Source organism: Periophthalmus magnuspinnatus, chromosome 5 (genome assembly GCF_009829125.3).
Source record: "Periophthalmus magnuspinnatus isolate fPerMag1 chromosome 5, fPerMag1.2.pri, whole genome shotgun sequence".
Lineage (NCBI taxonomy): Eukaryota > Metazoa > Chordata > Actinopteri > Gobiiformes > Gobiidae > Periophthalmus > Periophthalmus magnuspinnatus.
In genome coordinates, this window is record NC_047130.1 from 8,315,237 (window position 1) to 8,327,517 (window position 12,281).

A 12,281-nucleotide genomic window follows, 5' to 3' on the forward strand; every position below is an offset into this window, starting at 1 on the left:
ATATTTAACTATTCAATTTTTACAGGCTTAAGATGGTTTCAGATTCATGTTTATATATTTGTTTTATATGAGGCCCACCACCACTTTGAGAATGACCAGCTGATGGAGCCCTCAACCTTCCACTCATGTGCTGACCATATACAATCATTTTAAAACTAATAGTTAATTGGATTTCTACAAAATATTACATTATTTGATTGTATTTAGTAATAAAATGTGCAAAAATGACATGCAGTTTCCTTTGTTTTATTTTATTTTAAATAGTTATAAGCTGTAGTAGTTTCTCCAGCATTTACTTTAAAATATGATATTTAACAAATACAAAATGGTAACTAAGTGGCTTTATACGATTTATTTCAGACATAAAGTTTATTTGGTCCATAAATGGAAAAACAACATACAAAGTAAAAGACAGCCACATTAGACATACCATTGATTATTATGGTCAGGGCGGCTCAGGGCCATTATAATGACACTTTCACACAGCTCCAGGAACTGCATCCATTTGTACGTTACATATACATTATATAGGAATATTATTCGTACATTCCTCAAAAACACTTGGGTCATAACCTACTCTCATAACAGCTGCCCTGGGCAGACTGACAAAGATGTGGCTGCAAACAATCTACAATCGCCACAATAGATCCCACAGGCAAATGTGTGAGGTGTAGTGTCTTGCCAAATGACACAAATGACACTACTGGGGCACTAACTAACGATTATTTTAGTAGTCTACTACATCACTGACTTATGCCTCGGTGATGGTATTTTTGATTAGACAACTAGTCACATGATTATTTCTATTGTACATTGTGACTTTTTAAATACATCATCAACTAAGTCACGATTAGTCGATTAGCGTCCACTGCCCAGCACACACCCCTAAAGCAGGTGACATGTCAAATGAACAGCAGGTGGAGGCAAAGAGCCTCTTTACACGGTTTAATGTGACACTTAAGACGAGCCATGAAGTCCTCTCGTCTGCCAACTCCAGCACACTGGTTTTGTTTTAGACTATTTCATTGTATAAAGTGACATGTTCATACTCCCACTTTGCCAATGGCAGCTCCAAAACTGACTTTGGACTAATGTGTTTGAGTACCAGCTGTGCAATACAAACATGACAAAACTTTGTAGGCTACTGAATGTGTTAAGAGTCTCTGAAAATTAATCTACACGTTTAAAATATTTTATATCCTTAATAAAATGAGAAAAAAAGCCACATTTCCTGGGCCTAACAGTGTTTGGATGCCTAAAAGTACATGTTTGATGACTTTTCTCCTTGTATACGCTGACAATAGTCACTATTAGGCTCTAGTAGAGCTCAGTGCTCTGTGACCTGCTGCAGGTTTAATGGTTTTGTTTGAACTCACGTAAGTAAACTGACCATAAACATGATATAGACTTTGATAAAAGATATTTTGTCTTAAGTAGTGGTTGTTTTTTGAGTAATAAGGTCATAGGTAATAAGTTAATCCCATAGGGACTAACATTAACAGGGAAACAGTCAAACCTCGCCTCTGGTCCACAGAAAAGTCTGGTAGGTCTCAGAAAAGTCTTGAAGTCCTCAGAGAGGTCTCGTTGTCCGAGTCAGGGGGTGGTCAGTACAAGTCTGGGTGAAAATGTCCTGAAGTTTGGTCTCCTTTCTCAAGAAATCCTCGAATGAAGCTCACAAATGCAGGTTTTTGATCGCAGCCAAAGATTCAATATTTGTTTTGATGCACTTGGCAACGAGATGTACTTGGCAACAAGAGCGCGCCTACGTCAGAACGCGCGCGTCTTTGGACGTAATCGCCCTGCGTTTGTTTGAGAATATTTTTGCGCCTTAAATAATTGGCAAATGGTTGTGTAATACGGCGTAATTTTATGATTTTATTTTGAAGCGCATTTATTTATTTGTAGAGTTTGTTGGACTTGCATTTTAAATGCGCGCGTTCATTTATAAGCTACTTTCCGCCTTTTACATTGCGCTCAGCGCTTTCAGCACACCTGTGAGACGCCCACAAGTGTTTTATGGCTGGTGGAAGACGAGGGACGTGCGTGCCACAGATGAGCCGTGCGCACCGCGGACCAACCCGCACAGACCTGTGGCACTGGAGCACAGAGCCCCGTCAGCCCCGTGGAGCACAGAGCCCCGTCAGCCCCGTGGAGCACAGAGCCCCGTCAGCCCCGTGAGGATCTTGTGGCGTGTTGGAGTTGAGCCTTGAGCGGTTGTTTTTGACCGCGTGGTGCGCCAGGCTGGAGGTGGATGTGAGTGAAGGTGTCACTGTCGTCGGCCCAAAAGTTCCGTTGCTTTCTCATCTCGTGTTTATTCGACGTGTTTTTCCAAAAAGCAGCGTAGAAACTTGACTTATACTAATATTGTGAATGTAAATCACAATGTGGAAACTGACCAGCAGGACCACTGGATCCAAACAGGAGAAGCTGCTTTTTCTCGTCCGAAAGAGAGAGACTGCACTGCGCCTTCCCCTGCGCCTGTCCCGCATCTGTCAGGTTCACCTTTTACACTTTTAAACATGAAATTAAATGCTTGATTTTTTTTCCCCCCAATTACATTTTTTCCCCTTTTTTCAATTTGAAATAGAAATGCATACAGAAGGGATCTTATGCTGCTGTTTTTTGTTTTGTTTTTGTTTTTTTAACACATGTTGTACTTTTAGTCACATTCCTACTTGTGTACTCCTTGGCAATGAAGTCATTATTCATTCTCTGCAAACATATGTCATTTTAGGTTTACATATTTAATAATAATGTTATCTTTCTTACTGATTCAGAGATGCACAAATAACATTTATATTTAACTATTCAATTTTTACAGGCTTAAGATGGTTTCAGATTCATGTTTATATATTTGTTTTATATGAGGCCCACCACCACTTTGAGAATGACCAGCTGATGGAGCCCTCAACCTTCCACTCATGTGCTGACCATATACAATCATTTTAAAACTAATAGTTAATTGGATTTCTACAAAATATTACATTATTTGATTGTATTTAGTAATAAAATGTGCAAAAATGACATGCAGTTTCCTTTGTTTTGTTTTATTTTAAATAGTTATAAGCTGTAGTAGTTTCTCCAGCATTTACTTTAAAATATGATATTTAACAAATACAAAATGGTAACTAAGTGGCTTTATACGATTTATTTCAGACATAAAGTTTATTTGGTCCATAAATGGAAAAACAACATACAAAGTAAAAGACAGCCACATTAGACATACCATTGATTATTATGGTCAGGGCGGCTCAGGGCCATTATAATGACACTTTCACACAGCTCCAGGAACTGCATCCATTTGTACGTTACATATACATTATATAGGAATATTATTCGTACATTCCTCAAAAACACTTGGGTCATAACCTACTCTCATAACAGCTGCCCTGGGCAGACTGACAAAGATGTGGCTGCAAACAATCTACAATCGCCACAATAGATCCCACAGGCAAATGTGTGAGGTGTAGTGTCTTGCCAAATGACACAAATGACACTACTGGGGCACTAACTAACGATTATTTTAGTAGTCTACTACATCACTGACTTATGCCTCGGTGATGGTATTTTTGATTAGACAACTAGTCACATGATTATTTCTATTGTACATTGTGACTTTTTAAATACATCATCAACTAAGTCACGATTAGTCGATTAGCGTCCACTGCCCAGCACACACCCCTAAAGCAGGTGACATGTCAAATGAACAGCAGGTGGAGGCAAAGAGCCTCTTTACACGGTTTAATGTGACACTTAAGACGAGCCATGAAGTCCTCTCGTCTGCACACTCCAGCACACTGGTTTTGTTTTAGACTATTTCATTGTATAAAGTGACATGTTCATACTCCCACTTTGCCAATGGCAGCTCCAAAACTGACTTTGGACTAATGTGTTTGAGTATCAGCTGTGCAATACAAACATGACAAAACTTTGTAGGCTACTGAATGTGTTAAGAGTCTCTGAAAATTAATCTACACGTTTAAAATATTTTATATCCTTAATAAAATGAGAAAAAAAGCCACATTTCCTGGGCCTAACAGTGTTTGGATGCCTAAAAGTACATGTTTGATGACTTTTCTCCTTGTATACGCTGACAATAGTCACTATTAGGCTCTAGTAGAGCTCAGTGCTCTGTGACCTGCTGCAGGTTTAATGGTTTTGTTTGAACTCACGTAAGTAAACTGACCATAAACATGATATAGACTTTGATAAAAGATATTTTGTCTTAAGTAGTGGTTGTTTTTTGAGTAATAAGGTCATAGGTAATAAGTTAATCCCATAGGGACTAACATTAACAGGGAAACAGTCAAACCTCGCCTCTGGTCCACAGAAAAGTCTGGTAGGTCTCAGAAAAGTCTAGAAGTCCTCAGAGAGGTCTCGTTGTCCGAGTCAGGGGGTGGTCAGTACAAGTCTGGGTGAAAATGTCCTGAAGTTTGGTCTCCTTTCTCAAGAAATCCTCGAATGAAGCTCACAAATGCAGGTTTTTGATCGCAGCCAAAGATTCAATATTTGTTTTGATGCACTTGGCAACGAGATGTACTTGGCAACAAGAGCGCGCCTACGTCAGAACGCGCGCGTCTTTGGACGTAATCGCCCTGCGTCGTCGGCCCAAAAGTTCCGTTGCTTTCTCATCTCGTGTTTATTCGACGTGTTTTTCCAAAAAGCAGCGTAGAAACTTGACTTATACTAATATTGTGAATGTAAATCACAATGTGGAAACTGACCAGCAGGACCACTGGATCCAAACAGGAGAAGCTGCTTTTTCTCGTCCGAAAGATATATATATATATATAAAACAAGGACGTAAGAATAGGATTGAGGATTAATGAGGACCACTCAAGGAGCCTTTCCCAAATGCCTCCCTTCTCCATTCCCTATGCCCTCACACTCAATTTTGCACATGTGAAGGGGAGTGCCATCGAGCATGATGTAGCAGCAAGGGAGAGGGGCTGAGTGCAGATAACCCCTAAACAATTGTGCTATTCACAGGAGAGCAGCCCCACGTGCTACATCCACCAAACCAGTTTAGCTCCACATTTATTTAGGTTTATGTAGAGATGTAAGTATTTAGACATGAGTAGCATAGCCTATCTCATCATACAAATGTGCAAAAGGAGATAGATCCTTCATTGTTGCCGTACTTCCTCAGATTATTTAAGCACATTTCCTATCACATAATTTGACAATAATTTTGGATCACATAATGTCAAGATAGTATCATATAAAAACGTGATACTGCTAATTTTTTTTTAAGAACACGTGTGTCAGCTCTATAGTGTTGTTAAGTCTGAGCTCTGAGTTTCTGAATTAAGTTAAGGGACATTGACAGAGTATCACTGTACAAAATATAGAATGTAATGATTCATCAATTTTATTTGAATCTTGATCCAATTGCTTAATACCCTTGAATACAACTGAATCAAAACTCCTGATCAATCAATGTCACCCAACCTTAACTATCATCCCTTTGTCTTTTTTTCAGAGTTGGTCAAGACCAGAGAACAAGGTTTGTATTACAATTTCAGATCCATGCACATTTTACAGAAGTTCAGTTTTCTGCCCAGTTTTCTGTGTGGTGCATCTGAGTGTGGACAGGTGAATCTCAGGCATGGACTGTATATAAAAATGAATGTAGCTAACCTGCTAGGTGCTTTGCTCCAAATAGGAAGTGATCATGGGCGTGCTTCCGGCTCCATCGACTCTAGCACCAATTCACTTTACATTAAAAATCTGTCACCCCTTTCAATGTAACTGCTGCAGTGACCCTCATCATTTCGGTCTTAAAATGTTCATATTAACCTGCTCTACATGATCCTGGTATTTTTATTTCATTGTTATGTCAGTAAAAGAAGATATAAACTTTAATAACAGATGAATCAGGCACCTTCTTTCCTCAATGTCACTCCCATTAGCGTTAGCAACAGGTTTGATTGGCAGCATTACTAATCGCCCACTCTGTGCTAAACCAGCGGTGCGGGCAGGAAGGGACATTATCATCAGCCTCGCTCCAGACTGGCTCTTTGGTTGCTATGATACTCACAGTCAGAATTCCAGATATGGAACTCGGCTCCAAGGAGCTTAATTTGACTGGTGCTGAATGCCATGGGTGACGGCACACTCCCTTAGTCCTCTTCTTTATATAGCCTATGATCTCAACACAGTGTCAAATGATAGGTTAACAAATATCTATATCTACTCTACAAATATATTTGAACATGTCTGCGCACCCACTACAGAAAACAGAAAACACATTTTATTGACAATATGCACTTCCACTGGTTTATTTTATGCCCTGCACAAGCAAACTCTTAAGCAGATGGTATAACTGTGCTTAGTTTTTGGAAGCAAGTATTTAGTTTAGCCAGATTAATAATGAATAGGATTTACATAGCATCTTTCATTACCCCAAAAGTGCTTTATAGTGCATTATTCTTGACTTGATAGACGGTCTGTGTTTTTGTGGTCTCTGTAGGAGCTGATGCAGGCAGCAATATAATGGAGACAAGGAAGGAGGATAATGGAGAAGAGGAAGATAACGCTTACGACATGCCCTGTGAGAGTCAGGTCTATGAACACATATGACATGGTACAGGGCAAAGCAGAACTAGTGCCACGACACTTTGTACATCTGATAATAGGCACATCTGTAAGGGTGTCGTTTAGGCATGGGACGACATTGAAGTTTTGTTTCACGATTACTATGGCCAAAATAATTGTGATTAACGATTATATCACGATAATGATTTAAGTTGAAGTTAAAAAATGTTATGCATATGAATAATTATAATTTTAATGTTATGAATAAGTTCTGTGTTTAAACAATTTTTATGTAATTGTACTTTGTTAGCAGTCAAAACAACTACCATCTGGAGAACATTATAGATGAGCAGGGCTGTCAACAGAAATTTGGTGGCCCGGGGCAAGAAGCCTTACATAAATTAATACAATACAAATTAATACAAATTAATAGGAAGAGGGTCCAATTCTGGGCCCCTAAAACCCTGAGGCCTGAGACAACAGACCCTTTTGTCTCTCCCTGTTGACGTCCCTGTGAAGAAGCTTCTTTCTGGACATTGTGGTGATGTAATGTTGATTATCTTTGTTGGCGATTCTCAAGATGATATAAAATGTTCCGCAAACGATTGCTGTTGACCCTTTTATTATGATAAATGATATTGTAGTTTTTATCCCATCCCCAGTGTGTTCACTTGTACATAGACTACACCAAAAACTGGGACTAAACCCTAAACCTGGACCAGACCTGGACTAAGCCAAGGCTATAACAGACCAAATCAGTCTCAGAATAAACCTTTGCTCAATCCAGGACCAAAACAAGTGTAAATGCACCAGAATTTAAGATTTATTTACGCTGTGGTCACTGAGAATTCCAATGGCTAACTGTTATATGTTAAGGAAGCATTAAATCACAAAGAGCCATGTCGTCTGGCTGTATAGAAAATGTACTTTGTTCTGAAACTCCACATTGTGTGTTACAACTGCTCAGCTTCTTGTTTAATGTGATTGTGATGGAGATACAATTCCACTGCACTAGGAAACCTCAGTGTGCATGAAAAATAAACTCTTTCTGGATCATTGAATGAAAAGCCAGAGCTTGTTCATATATGCTCATTTTCCCCACAACATAGTAGCTAAGAAAAGGTATGACAATTGGCCCAATGATGTTATTACCAAATAATGTAAATGCATGCTTTCACAAAAATGGCTATAGACTTTTTTGTACAGCTTTATGTTGTTTCTGTCAAGACTGTTTTGTCAACACCTTTATTATATTGAATAAAGAGGCTGTAAATGATACAGAACCTGCACTGTGAGTGGGATACACAGTGGGACAGAACCAAAAGTAATGCTGTGTATTTGTACTTTTCAAAATGAATATTATAAAGTGCTTTCCACTAAAAAACAATGGACTGTTTCAGTGAAAATAATAATAAGATAACCAGATGTGTTTCCAAGGTCCATACCAGCTCATCTTAGGGGTCTGAAGCAGACCCTGGAGGGGGCAATTCCTTCCAAAGAATCTGGGCATCTTCAGCTCTCGGACTGGACAATGATTGAATGATTGGACAAGAGAGAACTCACACTCAAGACGGTAAAAAGCAAATATAAACAGAAAATCATAATTTCTCGCCAAACTCTGAGGTTCTCCTTAAGAGAACCTTCATTTGTACCACAATGGGGAAATTCCAGTGTTGCACCGCACAGTTCAATGGTTACAGCACGAGTATGTATAGTAAGTGGCTCTGACTATTACTATGTACAAATGCAGCACATGGGCAGAATAAACAGCAGGTAAAGTGACATTAGTGTACTCCAGTTCTCTGGAATGAGTTGCCAACAGAGGTAAGGGACTTATTAAATATACATACATTTTTGCACTATTTGTAAGTATTTATAATTGTATCATATATAATTTACTCTCTGCATTTGACCCATCCTTCAACCAGTGCTGCTGAGCCACCTTTCAGGAACAGTGGTTGTTGCAGTATAGTGCTTGGGGACCCATGTCCTGATTATGAGCTGAAGACCAGCAAAGACCACCTAAACGCCTTTACCTCCTCCAGACTAGAATACTGTAATACACTCCTCATCGGGGCTCTTGGCAGATGAGTGAAAAAGCTGCAGTCCATTCAAAATATATGTATGACAGCATCACGCCATTTGTCAGGTCACTGCACTGTACGAGTTCAACAGGTTCAACTACAAAATATGCCTTTTCACTGTGTCCATGGAACTGCATCACTGGATCTAAAAGAACTGCTAACCATCCACACTCTAGCATGACACCTCCACAGCACTGACCTTCTATAGCACCTTCTATAGCTCCCCAGCACCAAACTGACAACCATGGGAGACAGGGCCTTCTAGGCATTAGCTCCACAGCTTTGGAATTTTGCCTGAATTACTCAGGTACTGGGCAATTCTAAAAGACAACTAAAATATTTTTTATTTAGACCATGTTCTTGCTGATTATTTTCATTGCTGATTGTGATCCTTCAGTTGAAGCTCTGTTATCTTTAAAGGCTTTCAGACCACTCACTTGATACCACTCGCTCCATAGCAAACCAAGGGAAACAATGCTAATACAGCTTGACCTGCAGCCCTCTTCTTCACACAGATGGAGTGATGGAGTATGCAAAGTATTTACTATAACAGTGCATATTCAAACATGTAGCACACATGCAAAGTGCTTTCAGTACAGTCTATTTGTAGAATATTTTATTCTGTGGAAATATTATATCCGTGTAAAGAACAAGGCTGCGTTTGTGAAGTCCACAATGGGATCTAAGAAAAACAAAACAGAATGTGATCAGGGGGGAGTCTTTAAAGGTGAAACATAATAAATATAGTATATCCACACTGTATGGGACACTCAGCAGAATGAGGAGCTGTCTTCTCAACATCATTTTAATAAACACATGATTTTTTTTTTTTTTATACCAATCGCCAAAACCAACTTGACTTTTCACATTTTGTAATATTCTGTAGCTATTTCACAGAGGCTCATTGGTCAGAGCAGTGGTCCCCCAGAGGATCGATTCCTGCTCAAACCAAGTTCTGTCATTGTGGCTTTAGGCAAAACACTTCACTCACCTTGTCTCTGTATGAAAGTGGTGTGTGAGTGATGAGGGGTGGTCAGTGATTGCAGCCTTTCTTCCGTCAGTCTGCCCCAGGGTAGATGTGGATACTACAGTAGCTTACCACCAAGTGCAGAGTGAATAATAACTACAGAGAGGCTTCGACTGTAAAGTTAAATGAAGTATAAGGCATTATAACTATTATGTTGCTCTTCACATTTGCATCCATTTTTGGAATTTAGAATGTATTAGCTTATTCACTTTTATTTCCTAAGAAGGTCTATTATACAGTTTGAGGGTATTTAGTTTTAAACTATGACATGTCTAGATCTCTATGTATCTGACCCAAACTGCACTCACAAGACTACACCTGCAGGGGGAGTTCATGCAAAAACAACTATTCATGTAGAAAAATACACTAGGAATATATTCCTAGTGTATTTCCATATTATATAAAGATTAAATTCCATGAGTTATGAGTTTATTCAGTCTTTTTACACATACAGTACCTTAAATACATATAAAACACCAAATCTTCAGCTGACTCAATCTCAGCTCCTTTTTGCTGTTGTCTCATATAAATCCTTATAATCTAAATAAAATTATTAGTCGGCTAATACAAATTTTAGTCGACTAAGACTAAGACCATCGATGAATGGACTGAAGATTTAAAGACCTATAGGTCATAACTCTGCTTCACAGGGGCATTTCACAGAAGAAAGCAGCACATTTTTACTGATGTATTGCTATGGAGCATTATAACGTGACCCTGTTGGCTAAAGTGAGAATATATTTACAGGTTGTAAAAGCTATAAAATAATTTATGATATTAATATTTTTACAAGAACCAGTTGTTTAGACTAAACATAACACCCACTAAATATACTTTTTCCTTTACATATTTATGTTTGATATGAACACTGCCACTGCAGTGGTCACTGGATGCAGTACACAGTCCAGTCCTGTTTTTGACCAGAAAGCTAGAAAAAAAACTTAGTTTGTACTAAAATTATTAAAAAGGACTAGGAACAGAAATACTTCATACATCATATATGCAGTGTTGATATAAAGAAGTAGATTTATTGTTATTGCTGCCCCCGCGACCCGGCTCCGGATAAGCAGAAGAAAATGGATGGATGGATTTATTGTTTAGTTCCACTAATAATTCCTAAAAGTTGATTTTACATAATATGTCGTCTTCAAGAAAAATTTTGTGTATGATACTAATAGTTTTGTTCGTTGACATAACTGTGTCATCTCAAGTCTCTACAGAGCCTCCAATAGTCGTATGTGGAAGATCAGGAGGCTGGATTGAATTCACCTGGAAAACTCAAGAAAACTATGAGAAAGCCGCAATGTCTACTCCAACATATCCAATTGAAAGTACCGTGGAGGATCGATGGGAACATGTGTCTGGATATTCTCTGTACAATGACAAAGCAACGGGATCTCTGAAGATGGTGGTGAGGTCGATTCCAAACGAGGACTTTGGGTCCTATGAGTTTTATGGAAAGACATTTGAACTGCAACAAGGCAAGATGTTTTTATGTTACAAATAAATAAAAAAATGTTCTTATTAAAATTACTCCTAAATGTCTGCAAATATTTTCATTAAACCTCAAAAGGACACTGCATAGTAAGCACCTGTACTACTACTACTGAGGATGAAGAAAAGCATTAATCGAAATAGCTGGGGGAACTGTAGGCTATTGCTTATAAGTAGCAAATATGCCTAACACTGGCTAATACTTAATTTCATAATATTGTGGACCCTGATTTCAATATGACCTGAAGCATTACCAAAATATACATTTATCATATCTACTTAAAGGGGCTATATTATGCTATTTTCTGATCTATGTTATAATGGTTATTTCCCCATTGAAAGCATATCCAGTGTTGTGTTTTCTTTCATTCACAGATGTTTAACACACAAACCCTGATTTAGGCTGAGTTCTTCTTTCAGACACCTTGTGATGTCATGTGGTAAAACAGGAAGTGCTCCACTGTGTTAAACGTCATACACCTTCAGTAGCATCATTTGGATCATTTCAGCCCTTGAACTGCCAATCTCTACTGAACTAAAGGTAAAAGGTAGCTGTGAACTTGAAAACTATCGCTTCATGACATTACAAGGTGGAACAGAGCATTTTGAGCTTTGGGGACATAGACAGACTATAATAAAGGGTTACTCAAACATGTGTGAACGAAACAAAAGACAACTCCGGATATGTTTTTGATGAGATAACAACATTATGACCTGACTTAAATCTAATAAGAATCCATCTTGTGTATAATTGTTACTGTTACTGCTACTTATATTGAGTTTTTTCAGATCATTTGGCCTGTTTGGAGGACAATCAAGGGACAGGCAACTCATATCTGTATAGAGACAGAGTACTCCTGTGAGATCCTAGTCCATGCTCCTGAGTACACCTTCACTGATGAGAGTATACAGTGTGAGGGGGTCTACTGGTGCGGATATGAATCACTGAGCGAAGGTTACAGGGTGTCACGGCAACAAATACAACTTCAAGGTACAGAACATTTATATCTGATAAACCATTGCGATCTTAAAGCAATTGACTTTTTGCAGCTTTCTACTATGTTATAATGTTGTTCCCTCATTAAAAACATGCCTGAAGTGTTTTATATATCATCCATGCATGTTTAAGTAATGTAGTG